At 49.2% G+C, this 19,622-nt stretch overlaps 1 non-coding gene and 1 pseudogene across 1 annotated transcript; one reads left to right on the plus strand and one right to left on the minus strand.

Moving 5' to 3' along the window:
- Positions 1 to 2,581: 2,581 nt before the first annotated feature.
- On the minus strand, positions 2,582 to 9,069 carry LOC112207440 (cell division cycle protein 27 homolog; annotated as a pseudogene).
- A 7,912-nt stretch (positions 9,070 to 16,981) lies between these two features.
- Positions 16,982 to 17,133, plus strand: LOC129138961 (5.8S ribosomal RNA). The gene has a single exon (XR_008542186.1). It is a non-coding gene; the product is annotated as a 5.8S ribosomal RNA (ribosomal RNA).
- The last annotated feature ends 2,489 nt before the right edge of the window (positions 17,134 to 19,622 follow it).

Consider the following 19,622-nt stretch of genomic DNA (forward strand, 5'->3'; position numbering starts at 1 on the left):
AGTCTCGATCTCCAATCTTCTGAGCTCATGATCCGCCCGCCTTGGCCTCCCAAAGTGCTGGGATGACAGGAGTGAGCCACCACACCCGGACTGTCTCTCTCTTTCTTTCTCTCTCTCTCTGTGCCTATCTTCTGTCTTACTCTCTTTCTCTCCCTGTCTGTCTGTCTCTCTCTCTCTCTCTCTCCCTGTCTCTCTCTCTTGCTGTTTCTCTCTGTCCATCTTTGTCTGTCTCTTTCTCTGTTTGTCTCTCTCTTTCTTTCTCTCTGTCTCTCTCTCCCTCTGCCTCTCTCACTGTGTCTGTCTTCTGTCTTACTCTCCTTCTCTGTCTGTCTGTCTGTCTCTCTCTCCCCCTCTCTTTCTGTTTCTCTCTCTATCTCTCACTCTCTCCGTCTCTCTCTTTCTGTCTGTTTCTCTCTGTCTCTGTCTCTCTGCCTGCCTGTCTCTCTCTCTCTGTCTCTCTCCCTCCCTGTCTGTTTCTCTCTCTTTCTCTATCTCTCTCTCTTTCTGTTTCTCTCTGTCCATCTCTGTCTTTCTCTGTCTCTCTTTCTCTCTGTCTCTGTCTCTCTCTTTCTCTGCCTGTCTCTCTCACTGTGTCTGTCTTCTGTCTTAATCTTTCTCTGCCTTTCTGTTTGTCTCTCTCTCTCGCTCCCTTTCTCTATCTCTCTCTCCATCTCTCTCTCTTTCTGTTTCTCTCTGTCTGTCTCTGTGTGTCTGTTTCTCTCTCTTTCTCTGTCTCTCTCTCTGTTTCTGTTTATTTCTCTCTGTTTGTCTCTCTCTCTCTCTGTCTCTCTCCCTCCCTGACTGTCTGTTTCTCTCTCTGTCTCTGTCTCTCTCTCTTTCTTTCTGTTTCTCTCTGTCTCTCTCTGTCCATCTCTGTCTTTCTATGTCTGTCTCTTTCTCTGTCAGTCTGTCAGAGCCCCCGTGCTGGGGAGGGCCCTGCCCCTTCCAAGAAAGTGAGAAGCACCTGCTTAGAGAGGCCGAGAGGAATCTAGACAGACGGGCCTTGCTAGGCTTCGCCACTTGGTGCATGATTTTGGGAGGTCGAGGCCGGATCCTCACTTGGATGGAAGGGGCATTTTCCAACTTTTCTCTCTGTCATGTGTGGCGTCCCTACTTCTTGTATTTCCCTGATAAGCTCCTCGACTGAGAAATACACGTTTAAGGCCAGGCGCGGTGGCTCACGTCTGTCATCCCAGCAGTTTGGGAGGCCGAGGCGGGTGGATCACCTGAGGTTGGGAGTTCGAGACCAGCCTTGCCAACACAGCAAAACCCCGTCTCTACTAAAAATATTAAATTGAGTCGGGCGCGGTGGGGCAGGTGCCTGTAATGCCAGCTACTCGGGAGGCTGAGGCAGGAGAATCGCTTGAACCTGGGAGGCAGAGGCTGCAGTGAGCCGAGATCGCGCCACTGCACTACAGCCCGGGCTGTAGAGTGAGTGAGACTCTATCTCTAAATAAATAAATAAATAAATAAATAAATAAATAAATAAATAAATGCATTCTTTTCCGTGCTGACTGACACTTGCAGGCATCGGTTGTCTTCGGGCATCACTTAGTGGCCACTGTTATTGAAAGTCGAGGTGACACAGAGGGAGGTCTCCCGGACTTCACCGAGCTGGGGCAACGGGTTTCTCTCTCTCCCTTCTGGAGGCCCCTCCCTCTCTACCTGGTTGCCTAGGGAACCTCCGCCCTGGCGGGGGCCCTATTTTTCTTTGATTAGCGCTTTAGTTTTCTATGTGTGTTGGTTTCTTTCATGCGCATTGACTCTTCTACTTGGGTTTTAGGAGGGGTCAGTTTAATTTTCAAGTCGCCGCCTGGCTCCCCCCACTACCTATGTCCCTTTACCTTCATTTAGTGAATCAGTTAGGTGGGTTCCCCCCAAAACCCCTACCCCCCGCCTCCCAACACCCTGCTTGGAAACCTTCCAGAGCCACCCAGGTGCGCCTCCCTCTTCTCTCCCCTTCTCCCACCCCTTGCCAGAGATCTCATTCTTGCTAGGCTGACATTTGCAACGGTGGGCGTCAGGCCTCACTCAGTGGCCATGGTTTTTGAAGATGGGGGTGGCACGGTCCCACTTCCCCAGAGACAGCTTGGGCCGATGGCATAGCCCTTGACCCGCGTGGGCAAGCGGGCAGGTCTGCAGTTTTGGGGTTTTCCCCAGCTTCCTTCTTCAGGCCTCCCTCCCTAGGAAAGCTTCATCCTGGCTGGGTCTCAATCACTTTTTATCATGATGTTTTAGTTTCTCGCCCTCCCGCCGGCATAGTTTCACAATGGGAATGGTGTCACAGCTCTAGTCTGGACCTTCTTAGTATTTGCCCAGAATTGAAACGCTTTCTGAAAACTAATACTTTGCTCACTTAAGATTTCCTGGGACGGTGCCTTGGTCCGTGTTTGTTGTTTTGTTTTGTTTGTGTTTTTCCTTTTTCGTATGTATTTCTTTTCAGATGAAGTAGAAATCCCCAATTTTCAGGAGGACATATATTTTCCCCAAGACATGTTAGCTGCTGTTTTCTCCTGTTGTTAACTAGCGCTTTTGTGAATCTCTCAACGTGTAGTGAGAGCCGGTTGATATTTACTATACTTCAGAGCATCTTATTTCTGGAAATCCGTAAGTGAATGCTGCGGCTGCTCTTGCTGCTGCTGCTGCTCTTGTTGCTGTTGTTGCTGTTGTTTTCAAAGACCACCCCAGCCACTGTTTACAGGATCAAAAGCATTATAAAATATGTGTAATTATTTCCTGAGCACGCCCTTCCTCCTCCTCTCTCTGTCTCTCTTTCTCTGTCTCTCTCTTTCTCTGTCTTCTCTCTCTCTCTGTCTCTCTCTCTCTCTGCCTATTTCTCTCTCTCTCTCTCTGCCTGTCTCTCTCACTGTGTCTGTCTTCTGTCTTACTCCCTTTCTCTGCCTGCCTGTCTGTCTCTCTCTCTCTCTGTTTGTCTGTCTTTCACTGTCTCTCTCTCTCCGTGTCTGTTTCTCTCCATCTCTGTCTCTGTCTCTCTTTCTGGCTGTTTCTCTCGGTCTCTCTCCCTCCATCTCTGTCTCTCTCTTTCTTTCTCTCTGTCTTTATCTGTCTCTCTCTGCCTGTCTCTCTCACTGTGTCTGTCTTCTATCTTACTCTCTTTCTCTGCCTGCCTGTCTCTCTCTCTCTCTTTGTTTCTCTCTGTCTCTCTCTGTCCATCTCTGTCTTTCTCTGTCTGTATCTCTCTTTCCTATCTCGCTGTCTCTGTCTCTCTCTCTCTGTCTCTCTCACTGTGTCTGTCTTCTGTCTTATTCTCTTTCTCTGTCTGTCTGTCTGTCTGTTGGTCTCTCTCTCTTGCTCTCTCTCCCTGTCTCTCTGTCTGTCTCTCTCTCTCCCTGTTTTTTTCTCTCTTGTTTTTTTCTCTCTCTCTCTTTGCCTGTCTGTTTCTCTGTCTCTGTCTCTCTGTCTCTCTCTCTCTCCCTGTCTCTCTCTCTGTGTCTGTCTTCTGTCTTACTTTCTCTGCCTGTCTGTCTGTCTGTCTCTCTCTCTCCTTGTCTGTTTCTCTCTCTGTCTCTGTCTCTCTCTTTCTGTCTCTCTCTCTCCCTCTGTCTGTCTCTGTCTTTCTCTGTCTCTTTCTCTCTCTCTGTCTCTCTCTTTCTTTCTCTCTGTTTCTCCATCTGTCTCTGTCTCTCTCTCTTTGTGTGTGTGTGTCTGCCTTCTGTCTTACTCTCTTTCTCTGCCTGTCGGTCTTCCTGTCTGTCTGTCTGTCTCTGTCTCTGTCTGTCTCTCTCTCTTTCTGTCTCTATCTCTCTTTCTGTTTCTCTCTCTGTCCATCTCTGTCTTTCTCTGTGTCTTTATCTGTCTGTCTCTCTCTCTTTTTCTCTTTGTGTATCTTTGTATCTCTCTGTCTCTCTCTGTCTCTGTCTCTCTCTTTCTTGCTCACTCTCTGGCTCTTGCTATCTCCCACCCTCTCTTTCTTTGCAAAATAAGTTCAAGTACATCTAATCTAATCCATTACCATGGCCTGAATTCTTAACTTTAGGCATCCCGGATATGATCTCCCTACAGAATGCTGTACAGAACTGGCAAGTTGATTTCTTGACTTGGAAACCTCATAGATACTACATATTAATAAAGATCCAACCCTAAAATCTGGGGTTGCCTCTCCCTCGACTGTCTCAAAAAGGCATACCTCTGTTCACCTAGGATGCTGGGAGGGTTTTCTCAATGTGCATCTGCTCGTGTCCTACATGACCTGTGACCAAGCCCTGTCCGTTCTGTCTCAAATGTGTATCTGCAAACACTTCTCTCCATTTCCACAACTACCCACAGCCCATTGTGGAACCACTGGCCCTTTGAAAAAAATCCCAGAGGTAGCTTTGGCTTTTTGGCTAGGAGGCCTAAACGTGCTGAGAACTTTCTTGCCCAGGATCCTGTGTGAACAAAAGTGGCTGTGCTGGGAGCTGGGATCCTTGGGACCATGCTTGCTAGTGCTGGATGAGTCTCTGGAAGGAAGCACGGGACTCCGCAAAGCTGACTTCTCCCACTGAGGTCAAACGGATACCTCTGCATTGGCCCAAGGCCTCCAACTTACATCAACGTCATCATCACTGTCAGCATCCTTGTGAGCCTGCCCAAGGACCCGACTCCGGGGAGACTCTTGGGAGCCTGGCCATCCTCGGCTAAAGTCCAAAGGGATGGCGACTTCCACCCACAAGGTCCCCACTGAACTGCAAAGATGTGGAGCATAGGTCAGAGAGGGGACCAGGAGGGGAGGCGTCCTGACAGGCGATGAGTTCCCTAGGCTCTGGCCACCCCACTCACGTCCCACATCCCGGGCACCCGTGGGACACTGCCGCTTTATCGCCTCCTTTGTCCACAGCCGGCCTCACCCCATCCTGCAACCCAGGCACACACGCTGGAGGTTACAAAACCACTTGGTGCGAATAGAGCCTGACGGAGGGAGAGCTCATTTCACTAGGCAGAGGGGTGCGGTGGGGTGGGGTGGGGGGTGGGGGGTCTGTAGAAAGCCTGATTCTCCCTCGTGGGTGGCTAAAGGATGCAAATGAATATCGCTTCTTGGACGGAGGGGCTTCCTTAGGCCATCACGTTTGCGGGGCTATCTCTCAAACCCTTCCTTGAGGCCACAGAATAGATTCCACCACACCCCTCGACGTTTCCCCAGGTGCTGGATGTATCCTGTCAAGAGACCTGAGCCTGACACATTGAGTTAAACACCTTTATTGTCTTTGTGTGTTTGTTTGTTTCTGAGATGGAGTCTTGTTCTGTCCCCCCCGGCTGGAGTGCAGTGGCGTGATCTCAGCTCACTGCAACCTCTGCCTCCTGGGTTCCAGCGATTCTTCTGCCTCAGCGCCACCATGCCCGACTCATTTTTTTTATTTTTAGTAGACATGGGGTTTGACCCTGTTTCATCGGTTTTCACTGGAGATTATAGATTCGAGTCACACCTCATTGTGTGTCACATCATGACTTCTTTTTTTTTTTAAGCAAAATATATCTGCTTTATTTGAGTGGCTTTGTGTATCGTTATAATTGTGTTATAGATGGAGAAAAGGAATTAAACACGGTGATAATGATAGTGAAAGTGAAAACAAAAGAAAGTCTATCTATTTTGTAGTTAGAATAAAGTTGCTCAGTATTTAGAGTTACCTAAATAAGTCAGCATTTAAACTTCTCCTAGTAAAAGCTTGCCGATCTGAATAATCCTCCTTTAAACACAATTTTTGATATTGTTAAGTTTTTTAAGAATGTGGCTCTTGCAAAATAGCTGAACAGACAATACACATTTAAAAAAGAACAAGACAAGGATCAACCAGACTTGAGAAAAAATCAGAAACAACACAAGTCTTATGAAGAACTGAGTTCTTAAAATATTATGGAGAACATAGTTATTGGAAGAGAAGGCAGTATTGGCAAGTTGATTGTTACATTGGTCAGCAAAAGCTAGCACTTTTTTTTTGGCAACCTTTCAGGCACTGCAACTACTACTGTAAAATGAGATAGAATCCATTAAACAACATATTCACAAATCAAAAAATGTTTTAGTAATATAATGCTTCAGATTTAGAAGGAAATCAAGTGATAAACCACTGCTATAATAATTAACCCCAAAGATAACCCTATCTGACAAAAACTACCACAGAGTTATGACTTCAGAATTATACTTTCTCTTGATATTTATTTATTTATTTATTTTATTGTATTTTATTGTATTTTTTTTTTCTTGAGACAGCGTCTCACTCTGTGGCACAAGCTGGAGTGCAATGGCATAATCTTGGCTCACTGCAACATCCACTTCCTGGGTTCAAGCGATTCTCCTGCCTCAGCCTCCCGAGTAGCTAAGACTACAGGCATCTGCCACCATGCCCAGCTAATTTTTATACTTTTAATAGAGACGGGGTTTCACCATGTTGGCCAGGATGGTCTCAATCTCTTGACCTTGTGAGCCACCTGCCTCGGCCTCCCAAAGTGCTGGGATGACAGGCATGAGCCACCGTGCCTGACATTCTCTTGATATTTAAACTTTTAAGTCAGTCCAGAAAAATACAATAAATGTCAACAGTAAGTATGGTGTTGAGGCAGAAGTAGGACCAAAATTTTTCATGTTATTCAGTTGATAACAATATGACCTGGTAGTAATTTCCGATGTGTCTACTTATACCCAAGTACAAAAAAGTAAAATAGAGATACTGCTAAATAAAAGGGTACACTAAGTTCTTAATAGTAACTCAATAAACTGGAACACTGTCAAAAAGCAGCAACTAGTGATTTTTTTCAGTGTTTTTTTCTATTACCCAGTAAGTGAATTATGCTATTCCTTTCCAATTTCCCAAGCACTTTTTGTCCCAATCACCATTTATGCGTTCGAAGAAAAAGTAGCAAATCAATTAACAAAACTAAACAAGCAAACAAACAAAACCCAACTATGGTATCTGCAAAAGTTTGGTAGAAGACTGAAACTGTTGAGTGTAAGGATCTGGTATTCTATTATCATTAGTTCAATTAAGAGTTTGTTAAAGACATTCATTTCATAAGAAAACATGTTAGTTTGAAGTTATTGAACAGTATGTATCACCCCTAAGTATTATTAACCAAATTCAGGAAAATAAAGAACTATCTAACAAGAAAAATTATTGACTACCAGCACCATCAACAAGACTTTGTCTTTACACTTCATTACCACTTACCATACATTATAATGTCTAGGATTGACTCTGATAGTATTTCAAAAACAAGCTAATGCTTTGTCCATTCTTCAGTTAGGACAAACTCATGCCCTAATAGAGTGTAGGCATAAGCATAATTTGGATCCACTTGGATAGCTCTCTGGAGGAATTTAATTGCAATATCGTGTTCCTGTTGCAGACTAAAACAGTTCCCTGCAGCACACCAGGCCTCTGGTGAATTTTTATCCATGTCTGTTAAGTGTTTTGACAGAACTGAAAGAGCAACATGTTTTTGAAGATGCCAAAGTGTTGTAGAGTAGATTTCCATGGCTTTGACTCTATAATCCTCAATCCTTCTAACCTCTGAGAATATTCTTTCAGCTTGCATGTACTCTGAAAGTTCAAAATAGACCCTTCCAATTTGGCACACTACCCAACCAGAATTGTAGTGGTGAGAAGGTAGATGGCTCAAAATATTTATAGCTTCTTTGCAGTGGTATGAACACAAAGCTAAATAACCTTTCCCCTTTTCAGGAAGAAGCCTCATCAAGCCTTCTGCTGCTGCTTTTTGTAGATTAATACCTGAATCTCAGGTGTGATTGTGGATATTTTCCCTTCTGAATTGATGGAAGAGTCCAATTTTGTAATTTCCAGGCTGTCATTTATATGAGGCTGAGTTATTCCTCCTTTATTTGTTTTACTTTTTGTTTTTCTGTTTGGGATTTTAGGTGGAAACTTCATTTTTAATTTCTTCCTATTCTTCTTGGTTGTGGAACTGTCACTAGTAAAGACTTGTGAACTTTTTTGATGCAGTGCATTTGGGGGAGATGTCATAGTGGGGCTCAATACCTGAGGTGTTTTACTTGTTTATGGACCAGGACTTCCCGTTTGTGAAAGAATTGGAGTTACCTCTCGGCTATTTCCACTCCGTGAGAAGACAGATTTTGCTCCAGTTTGGCCAATTCTGGCAACAGACTTTTTTGAAGGGGCTCCGGTGGATGGCACATCAATTACAGAAGGTGTATCAGTGTAGTTTTGGAAATAGGATCCATCTCAAGGACTTGGGGTTTCTAATGGCAAAATCCCAAAACTTGGGGTTAATGGACTAAGAGCTGCTGGTCCTCTTAATAAACTTCAACCAGTTTTTGGTTTATTTTGAACCTGTTTGATAATATGGAAGTTCCTTTTCCCAGTTGGACAGTATCACGTGAAATTACAGCTGAATCAATAGAAGACACTGGGGAATCTGTATTCAAGGAATACTTTGAATTGGGAGATTCTAAATTCAATCTGTTTAATTCAGTTGTGTCCTGGGGTGTTTCCGTAAGAAAGGTCTCAGACTGTTTGTGACATAAACTATGATTAGGTACTTGTGTTGTGCAAGAGTTGGGCAGACAGTTGCTAAAGTTCTGTAAAGATGTGAATTTAAATGTTTGGTCAGGATCTGGCTTTTCATCTATTTCACATAATGATTCAAGGGATACCAGAGGAAAGGATTTAAACTAAGGCACTTTTGGTAGTATTCTGATCCTTTGACAAGCTGATCTGTCTTGCAATATACATGTCCCAACAATGGAAGGGGAAAGCAAGCTGAATCACCAAACTTGGTAACAATATCATCATGGCTTTTCTGCTTATGGAACACTCCACCAGATAAGATTTGTTCCCCTTCTGCAAGCTTGCTGAGATCAACACAACATTTTGCAAGCAGGTATTTGCATTGCAGTGTAGGAAAACTGTGTACTTTGAAGAGACTATATGTGTTATAGGCCTTTCCTGGGTAGTAAGAACAGGTAGCCAGTAAAAACAAGGCTTCTGAGTGTACTTCTGCATAAAGGCAATCTGCGGGGAAAACCCCATCTCGGTAAGCATAGTGGTTTAGTGCTTGCCATGTAGCAGGCTGGAGGGGTTCCTGCAGCACTGTCATCCTCGAGGCTCAGACCCAATTTCTGCAGTGCCTCAGGTACCCCTTCCACCCCTCCCACAACCCTCCCCCCAATAGCGGCTCCGGCCCAGCCAGCCTGGGCTCATTTAAACTCACCAGTTTTGTGGGTTGCCTGTTCACTCTGATGGTAGTTTCTTTTGCTGTACAGAAGCTCTTTAGTTTAATTAGATCACATTTGTCAATTTTGGCTTTTGTTGCCATTGCTTTTGGTGTTTTAGACATGAAGTCCTTGCCCAGGCCTATGTCCTGAATGGTAATACCTAGGTTTTCTTCTAGGGTTTTTATGGTTTCAGGTCTAACATTTAAGTCTTTAATCCATCTTGCATTGATTTTTGTATAAGGTGTAAGGAAGGGATCCAGTTTCAGCTTTCTACATATGGCTAGCCAGTTTTCCCAGCACCATTTATTAAATAGGGAATCCTTTCCCCATTGCTTGTTTTTCTCAGGTTTGTCAAAGATCAGATAGTTGTAGATTGGTGGCATTATTTCTGGGGGCTCTGTTCTGTTCCATTGATCTATATCTCTGTTTTGGTACCAGTACCATGCTGTTTTGGTTACTGTAGCCTTGTAGTATAGTCTGAAGTCAGGTAGTGTGATGCCTCCAGCTTTGTTCTTTTGGCTTAGGATTGACTTGGAGATTCAGGCTCTTTTTTGGTCCCATATGAACTTTAAAGTAGCTTTTTCCAATTCTGTGAAGAAAGTCATTGGTAGCTTGATGGGGATGGAAAAGGGATCTAGAACTAGAAATACCATTTGACCCAGCGATCGTATTACTGGGTATATACCCAAAGGACTATAAATCATGCTGCTATAAAGACACATGCACATGTATATTTATTGTGGCACTATTCACAATAGCAAAGACTTGGAACCAATTCAAATGTCCAACAATGATAGACTGGATTAAGAAAATGTGACACGTATACACCATGGAATACTATGCAGCCATAAAAAATGATGAGTTCATGTCCTTTGTAGGGACATGGATGAAATTGGAAATCATCATTCTCAGTAAACTATCACAAGGACAAAAAACCAAACACCGCATGTTCTCATGCACAGGTGGGAATTGAACAATGAGATCACATGGACACAGGAAGGGGAACATCACACTCTGGGAACTGTTGTGGGGTGGGGGAGGGGGCAGGGATAGCATTAGGAGATAATATGTAGTGTTAGATGACAAGTTAATGGGTGTAGCACGCCAGCATGGCACATGTATACATATGTAACTAACCTGCACATTGTGTGCATGTCCCCTAAAATTTAAAGTATAATAATAATAATAATAATAATAATAATAATAATAATAAATAAACTCACCAGTTACCAGGGAATGGGGGAGGCCAAGCCAGAATGACTTCTTTACCCTGCCGACTCTGGGAAGCCCGGCCCCTTGTGATCCATTGCAAAGCGAGAGTCACCTCATATTTGGAAAATGGATGCACTCCCAAGTTCAGTGGAGGGATGTGGCATGTAGGATGAAGGACTCTCTTCCTTCTGATTCGGTCTGCATAGTGGGGCCTAGGGCTGGAGCTCTCTCTGTGCGGACTGCCGACTCCCTCTACCTTGGGTTCCATCGACCCCAGCCTGGGACATGGGCCTTGGCAGATTCTGGCCCTTCCTGGCCCTTACATCGCTGTCAGAAACCCCATCTCGTGCTTGGATGCCCCAGTGACTGTGGCTCGTGCCTTTCTGGAAACACTGGAAATCTCTCCTCTATGCATGGTCACCTAAAACCCCAGGAGCTCAGGACAAGGGCCACCATCCACCTCACTGCTTTCAGAAGAGAATGCTGAGAGTCTCTTACAGACTGTCTCTTGACTTGAGTTCTTCATGAGTGTGTGGTTAAGATGTAATGAGACCAGATGTATTAACTCAGGCAGGGTGCTGGTGGCTCACGTCTGTACTCCCAACATTTTGGGAGGCTGAGGCTGTAGGATCCCTTGAGGAATTGCCTAACCCTGAGGACGTTGAGGCTGCAGTGAGTGAGCCATAATGGTGTCACTGCACTCCAGTCTCGGCAAAAGACAGAGTGAGGCCCTGTCACAGGCCGGCCGGCAGGCAGGCGGAAAGACAACAGCTGTATTATGTTCTTCTCAGGGTAGGAAGTAAAAATTACAGAATACAGCACTTATTTTATTTTATTTTTGGACAGAGTTTCACTCTTGTTGCCCACGCTGGAGTGTAACGGCACCGTCATGGCTCACCGCAACCTCCTCCTGCCGTGTTCAAGCAATTCTCCTGCTTCAGCCTCCTGAGTAGCTGGGATTACAGGCATGTGCTACCACACCCGGCTGATTTTGTATTGTTAGTAGAGACGGCATTTCTCTATGTGGGTCATGCGGGTCTCAAACTGGCAACCTCAGGTGATCTGCCCACCTTGGCCTCCCAAAGGGCTTGGATGACAGGAGTGAACAATTGCACCCGCCCGGCTACGTTTTTTTTTTTTAATTTTCAATTTTAATCTATTCATTTTTCTTATTATTTTTTGAGATGGAGTCTCGCTCTCTTGCCCAGACTGGAGTGCAGTGGCGTGATGTCGGCTCACTGCAAGCTCTGCCTCCTGGGTTCATGCCATTCTCCTGTCTCAGCCTCCCAAGTAGCTGGGACTACAGGTGCCCGCCACCACACCTGGCTAATTTTTTGTATTTTGAGTAGAGACGGGGTTCTTGTGGTAGCCAGGATGGTCTCTATCTCTTGACCTCCGTGATCCGCCTGCCTCGGCCTCCCAAAGTGCTGGCATTACAGGCGTGAGCCACCGCGACCGGCCTATTTATCTATTTATTAACTTGTGTCCAGGTTAGGAAACCAGGTAGTTTTTGTATTTTTTTAGAGACAAAATACAAGGTTTCACCATGTTGCCAGGGCTCCGGATCGAGGGATCCACCTTCCCTTGCTCCCAAAGGGCGGGGATGACAGGCGTGAGCCTACCGCGCCCGGCTCCCCCTTCCCCCCTCCAGCTTATCCCTCAGGTGCCTGAGGCCCAGCGGTGGTGTGTGGTTCCCACCCCCAGCGCCCCGTCCTCCAGTCACCGCCGCGGTGTCTGCAAGTGGGTCCTAAGGGAGCTCGTTGGTGTGGGGGTTGAGGCGGTAGAGGGAGACGTGCCCCTCCCATGCAGGGAAGGGCTCCGCCTGGTCTGGCGAACTCAGGTCCAGTTCTCCCCTCTGGTGGGTGCGCGCTGGCTGTGTGAGCGATCGCGGTGGGCTTGGGCAGGCGACGCGTGCGCCGGCCGGCCGCCGAGGGGCTACCGTTCTGCCTCCGACAGGTTGTGTGTGGGTTTACTTGGAGGTGCTTTGCCTGGGAGAAAGGAGGCGGGTGGACTGGGGGCTGGGGGGCCCTTGCGGGATTGCGCGCACGCGCAGTGGCCAGGACCCCCGCCCAGACCGCGAAGGCTGAAGGTTCCCACACGCAGAATTTTCCTGGTATGCAGGCCCCCTCCCTTCCCCAGGCGTCCCTGAGCACCTCTGCGGGCCTGACGAGGGGCGACTGGGGGTAGGGAGTGTGACCCACCCTCAGTGAGAAAGCCTTCTGTAGCGATCCGAGAGGTGTGCATTTGGGGTACGGGATCCCCCGGCCTGCCGCCTCTCTCTGCGTTATGGTAGCGCTGCCATAGCGACTCGCTTGCACAGAACCCTCCTCGGCTTCCCCCTCGACGGGGTGAGGGGGGGAGATGGAGGGTTCCACCGGCCTCCGCGGTGGGGACCGAGGGCGGCTCGTCGCCTACCGTGTAGCCCCCACCTCCCCCTTTCCAGACGGGGGAGGATCCCGCCGGTCGTTGCCGGCGTCCTAGCGGTTGGGAGGCTGCGCAAGCGGTGGCTGTGCCTGGCATTCCGTCCGGCGCATGACCCGCTCCACTGTGAGCCGGCTCTCCGCCCGCTCCCCTGGGGAGCAGCGACCAGTGCGGATGACCGTGTTTGCGTGGCACGGGGTTGGGCCACCTGGCCCTAGGAAGCATCCCAAGTGGGGGCCACGCCGGTCTCCCGGAGCTTGACCGGGTCGGAGGATGGACGAGAAATGAGCAACGTGGCCCTGGCGTTGGGTTTGTGGCTGAGGTCGCTTTGGGGTCCCGATGGCGGGAACCAGGGCTCGTGAGGCGGGTCTCGGTGGGTGCCGAGGGCCATCTGGCGTCCTAGGCGGAGTGCCGAGGGACCTCCCTCGTGTCTGTGGCGGTGGGATCCCATGGCCGCGTTTTCCTGGTGGCTCGGCCATGCCTGAGGTTTCTCCCCGAGCCGCCCCTCTGTGGGCTCCCGGGTGACCTTGCCCTCGCGGTCCCTGGTCTTTCCTGTCTGTGCCCCCCACCCCACCTGCGGATCCTCTCTCCCTGAGCGGCTCACCCGCTTAGGCTGTGGTTGCCCCGTCTGGGACCAAACCCGGCTCCGCCTTGTGGGGCGCTGCCGGGGGCCACTGGTTGGCCCTTTGTTCGTGTCCCCGGGTGCGCGCCTTCGGGACCAGGTCGGCGGCTCCCCGCGTGGGTCTGGTGGGCGCCCGGAGGGTTTGGAGTCGGCCTGCGGCGCGTGCAGGAAAGAGGGTTCCGGGGGCTGGCCGTGACGGCGGCGGCGATGGGGGAGCCGCGGGCCCGCCGAAGGCCAGTCGACCGCTCCTGGTACCGCGCAGGGTCGCCTTCGTGCTCAGAGGCCGCTGGTGGTGAGACCCTGGGCACTACAGTCCGCCTCTGGTTCGCTGCCCAAACATCGGGGCCGCCCCGTGCCCGCCGTGCACGAGCGGCTGCTGGTCCCTCACAGCTGCCACGCACGGGTTGGGCGGTCTGCCTCCTCGCACGTTGGTGCGAAGGGTTGGGAGTGGTGAGCAGGTCGGGGATGTGTCATGTGGGTGTATGGGATGTCCGGTTCGCCACGCCACCGCCCCCCTCCCACCGCCCCGCCTTGCTTCCCTCCCTCCCACATACCCCGTTGCCTGCCCTGCCATGCCCATCCTCATGACCTGGACTCCGGGCTCATCCTCGTGAGGCCCGGAGGCCGCTTTCTACCTACATGGTTGATCCTACCAGCACCATATGCTTGTCTCAAAGATTAAGCCATACATGTCTAAGTAGGCAGGGCCGGTCCGTGAAACTGTGAATGGCTCATTAAATCAGTTATGGTTCTTTTGGTCACTCGCTCCTCTCCTAATTGGAAAACTGTGGTAATTCTAAAGCTAATACATGCCAAAGGGCGCTGACCTCCTTCGGTCAGCGGGGAAGATGTGTGTATTTATCAGATCAAAACCAACCCAGTCAGCCCCTCTCCAGCCCCGGCTGGAGGGTCAGGTGCCACCAGCTTTTGTGACTCTAGATAACCTCAGGCCAATGGCATGCCCCCAGTGGCAGCGACGACCCATTCGAAAATCTGCCTTATCAACTTTCGATGGTAGTTGCTGTGCCTACCACGGTGACCATGGGTGATGGGGAATCAGAGTTCGACTCTGAAGAGGGAGCCTGAGAAACAGCTACCACATTCAAGGAAGGCAGCAGGTGCAAAAATTACCCACTCCCGACCCGGGGAGGTAGTGACGAAAAATAACAATACAGGACTCTTTCGAGGCCCTGTAATTGAAATGAGTCTACTTTAAATCCTTTAGGAGGATCCATTGGAGGGCAAGTCTGGAGCCAGCAGCCACAGTAATTCCAGCTCCAATAGCATATATTAAAGTTGTTTAAAAGCCCGTAGTTAGATCTTGGGAGTGGGCGGGCAGGCTAGCCATGGCCCGTCCCCGCGCCTTGCCTCTCAGCACCCCCTCGATGCTCTTAGCTGAGTGTCCCATGGCCCAAAGCGTTTACTTTGAAAAAGTTAGAGTGTTCAAAGCAGGCCCGAGCCACCTAGATATCTCAGCTAGGAAAGATGGAATAGAACCTCGGTTCTTTTTTGTTGGTTTTCAGGACTGAGGCCATGATTAAGAGGGATGGCTGGGGGCATTCGTATTGTGCCACTAGAGGTGAAATTCTTGGACTGGTGCAGTTCTGACAAGAGCTAAAGCATTTGCCAAGAATGTTTTCATTAACCAAGAACGAAAGTCGGAGTTCCGAAGACGATCAGATACCGTCGTAGTTCCGACCATAAACGATGCCGACTGGTGATGTGGCGGCGTTATTTCCATGACCCGCTGGGCAGTTTCCCAGAAACCAAAGTCTTTGGATTTTTGGGTTCCCAGGCGAGTATGGTTGCAAAGCTGAAACTTAAAGGAATTGGTGGAAGGGCACCACAAGGAGTGGAGCCTGCAGCTTAATTTGACTCAACATGGGAAACCTCACCCGGCCTGGACATGGACAGGATTGACAGATTGATAGGTCTTTCTTGATTCCATGGGTGGTGGTGCATGGCCTTAGTTGGTGGAGTGATTTGTCTGGTTAATTCTGATAATGAAGGAGACTCTGGCATGCTAACTAGTTACACGACCCCCAAGCGGTCAGCATCCCCCAACTTCTTAGAGGGATAAGTGGCATTTAGCCACCCGAGATTGAGAAATAACAGGTCTGTGATGCCCTTAGATGTCCGGGGCTGCACGCGTGCTGCACTGACTGGCTCAGCGTGTGCCTACCGTATGTGGCAGACGCGGATAACCTGTTGAACACCATTGGTGATGGTGATCGGGGATTGCAATTATTCCCCATGAATGACGAATTCCCAGTAAGTGCGGGTCATAGACTTGCGTGAAGTCCCTACCCTTTGTACACACTGCCAGTCACTACTACTGATTGGATGGTTCAGTGAGGCCCTTGGATCGGCCCCGCCAGGTCAGCCCACTGCCCTGGTGGAGCACTGAGAAGACAGTCGAACTTGACTATCTAGAGGAAGTAAAACTCATAACAAAATTTCCATAGTTGAACATGTCGAGGGATCATTAACGGAGAAGAGCAAAGCTGCAGAGGCGCCACTGCGTCCTTCCTTCTTGGCTGACTGTGTTCCCCATGTGGCATGTGTGCTGGCGGGGTTGTGCCATTTGTTTGTTGCATGGCCCTGCCTGCCCCGAGAGCCGGAGAACTCGGGAGGGAGAGAGAGGGTAGACAGAGACACACGTGCTGGGATGAAACTGTGTGTGCGTGTCGGGGGGCAGGCTGGATGGCTCACCGGCTTGGTGAGCAGCGGGGAACTGTCCCCTGCCGTGGCCCCCACGTGTGTGTCGGCGGGCGCGGGGGTGGTTCTCGGCATCACGACGAGTTGTGGGTCTCTGTGTCCTCCCTGCCAGGGCTGTCATCCCTCCCTGTCCTGCCGGCTCAGCCCCATCCCACCTGCTCCCGTTGGGGCCGGCCGGGTTCGCATCGCTGCCACTGCCACCATCATTGCCTCTGCCACACCGCGCCACCTGGCCCGGCCTGGCCCACTGGCTCTCCCCAGCCTTCCCACTAGGGCTTCTTGAGGGTAGGGGGCTGGACGCCAGCCCTCCACTCCTCGTCCGCCTCCACCATCCAGGTACCCAGCACTTTCTAGTGCGGAGGTTTAAGGACCCCTTGGGGGGGTCACCTGTCCACCCGTGGGTTGGGTGCTGTGGGCCCACGGGGGAGTCCGTTTGGGAGGGGTCTGCCCCTCCCTCACCTCCACTGCTGACTCCGTCTCCCCAGCTGCCGGGGCCATGCTGCCGTTGCGTGTCGCTGCTGATGCCGGTGGGGGCTGTACCCAGTGGCCATCGTGCTGTCGCATGTGTGCCACGCATGTGGCGTATGCCCTGTGCTGTGGGGGCAGGAACCCCCGGGAGCCCGTGGGGTGGTGGCAGCATTTTTCCCTCTCACTCCCGTGGACGGCACCACCTCCCCGTGTTGTGAAACCTTCCAACCCCTCTCTGGAGTCTCGTCCCATTGCTGTCTGACTGGCCGGCCTGAGGTAACCCCTCTGGGGGACGTGCTGTGCCAGGAGGGCCTCCCATTGTTGGGAGCGCCCTTGCCAAATTGACCTTGTATGACTTTTAGCGGTGGATCACTTGGCTCCTGCGTTGATGAAGAATGCAGCTAGCTGTGAGAATTAATGTGAATTGCAGGACACATTGATCATCGACACTTCGAACGCACTTGTGGCCCGGGTTCCTCCCAGGGCTATGCCTGTCTGAGCTTTGCTTGCCAATCATTAGCCCCTGGGGGTGCCTCCGGGCTCCTTGGGGTGCACAGCTGGGGGTTCCATGGCAGGGCCCGTGGGGACCTCCATCCCCCCAAGTGCAGACCCGGTGACATCTGCCCTCCTCTCCTGCCATGCCTGCCCCTTCCCCCCCACCCCCACTGCAGGCCCTGTGTGGTCACGCGTTGGGTGGCGTGGGGGAAGAGGGGCTCCTGGCTGTGAGGAAGAGAGAGAGGTTGGAGCCATCACCTGCAAAAACACAGAGGGAAGAGAGCCCGCTGGTGTTGAGTTCCTGTGGCCACCACCGCGGTCCTGTTTCTTCCCTCAGGGGCTCCCTCGTGCCTCACACAGCTCGTGGTGCAGGGTTTGTTGGTGCTGGTGGGGTGGATGGTCCTGTGCGATCATTGTCGTTGCGCATCATCGGTGGTGGAGGCTTGTTGGGCGGGGAGGATGGCAAGTAGGAAGGGTCCACTGGGGAGGGGGTGGGGGAGCGTGTCCCAGTTGCCTTAATTTGCTGCCCACCCCTGGTGGCAGCCCGGCGACCGGCCGACCACCGCTCCAGCGCCCCTCCTCCCCATCACCCCTCCCAGGCACCATCCTCTTCTCCTGCCTGCCCCCCACCTGCCTGGCTTGTGACGTGGTGTGTCCGGGGCCAGAAGCCCACCAAGCGGCCCATCTGGCAGCGCTCATGGCCATGGTCCCGGGGTTCATTTGCCCCTGGTGGTGATCCCCTGGATGCTACAGTGTCATACGCCATCAGGTGCCCACCTCCTGCTCTTGGCTGCGCGGTGCCTGGCACCCCGTCCAGAACTTTGATGTCAGGGCGGGATGGTGCTGCCACATCCTTGGACCCGTCCCCCACCTACATTTAGTACGTAGCCAATCCCATGTAACTTATCAAAGCTAGCAAGTCCCTAGACTTGGGGCAGCCACTGTAGGGTTGGCCTCCCAGTAGCATCATTAACATCAATTGTAATTGGTAGGCAATCACGTAGTTTCACATTTCATTACCTGAGTTATACAAATGTGTAAAAAAATACAGTTTTAATAAAAGGGAGTAAAGGATAATAAGAGTAATATTCACAATCTCTAGTTGGAAGACGTAGTGTTTTCTCACAAATGATGCATTCCTGGAGCAAGGTCATTTTGTGTTTGGTTTGTTAAATATCTATTTCCATTTTGACAAACCACTGGAAAATCCCAGCTTCACAAGAACTCTCCATGAGAACGATCACACAAAAGAACACCCATAACACAAAATCAAAACAAGGGTGGTCCAGGATTCACATTAAAGACTCATTACCAAATTTTCTTAGAAGAGGTAAAGAACACAAAGTTACTTTTATGTGACGGAAAACAGAGAGAAAGAGTAAATAGAAAAATAAATGTTATGCAACAACAGTGAAAACCAAGCTATGGAAAAAAATGAATGGAATTGTTTTGTTTGGTATTGATTTCCTATCCTGATATCAGAAAGTACAGGAAAGAACAAAGCAAATTTTTTTGAGACAAATAGAACATAAAACAGATGAATGTTAAAGACTATTTTACAGTGCTAACAAAACTATCTGTGACTTGTTTTTTCCCTTTAAAAATTCGATTTTGCACAATTACATTTATATAAATTATTGAAATAAAATTGTAAAGATGGAGAACAGACTATGGGGTTGCCAAGGGGAAGGGGTGGAGGAAAACGTGTCAGAGTGTCAGCAAAGATTGCAAGTTGGAGCCTTGTGGTGAGGCTACGGTTCTGTATCTTGACTGTGGAAGTGGTAGTTACAGAGATCTACACCACATAAAAATGCACAGAACACACGCACACACATACACACATACAAAAATGAATGCATACAAAACGGTTGCGATCTGAGTAAGCTTTCTGAATTGTACCTATGTCAGTTTCCAGGTTTTGATAATGCTCTATGGCTACGTGAGATGCCACCACTGGAATTAGTGAAGAGTACCTAAGACATCCCTGGACATTTTACAACTTCCTGTGAATCTATAATTATTTCAAAAGAAACTTGAAAGTCATAGCAGACTTTCACTTCAAAGAGGAAAAAAACTGAAGATTAATGGAATTGTTGAAGAACATCAAATACTCAATAATCTGTATGAGAGCTGTATTCTGTCCATTCACAGCACAGCTGTCATTTAGCCTTTTCCTGACGTGCCCTGGAGGACTTGAGCTCCTCTTGGATTGCCAAGGCCAATAGTGTTTATTTGTTACTAAATTTGTACTGGACTACTAAAAAATGAAAAGTGATTGAATGATCATTTATAATAACAACAAGTAATTTTACTTATAAAGAGACAATAATGGTAACAGATTTAAATCTTTAGGGTAAAGAATAGGATCTTTGTAAGACAATATTGGCAAAATTTAAAAAGAAAATTAAGGAATCAGAAACATAAGTAGTTCAGTATTGTGAAAGAATTCTTGATCTGAGAAGCAAAAGAACAGTATTTCTGTTTTGCGTTTCTCTCCAA

This window comes from Pan troglodytes, chromosome Y, assembly GCF_028858775.2.
Source record: "Pan troglodytes isolate AG18354 chromosome Y, NHGRI_mPanTro3-v2.0_pri, whole genome shotgun sequence".
NCBI lineage: Eukaryota > Metazoa > Chordata > Mammalia > Primates > Hominidae > Pan > Pan troglodytes.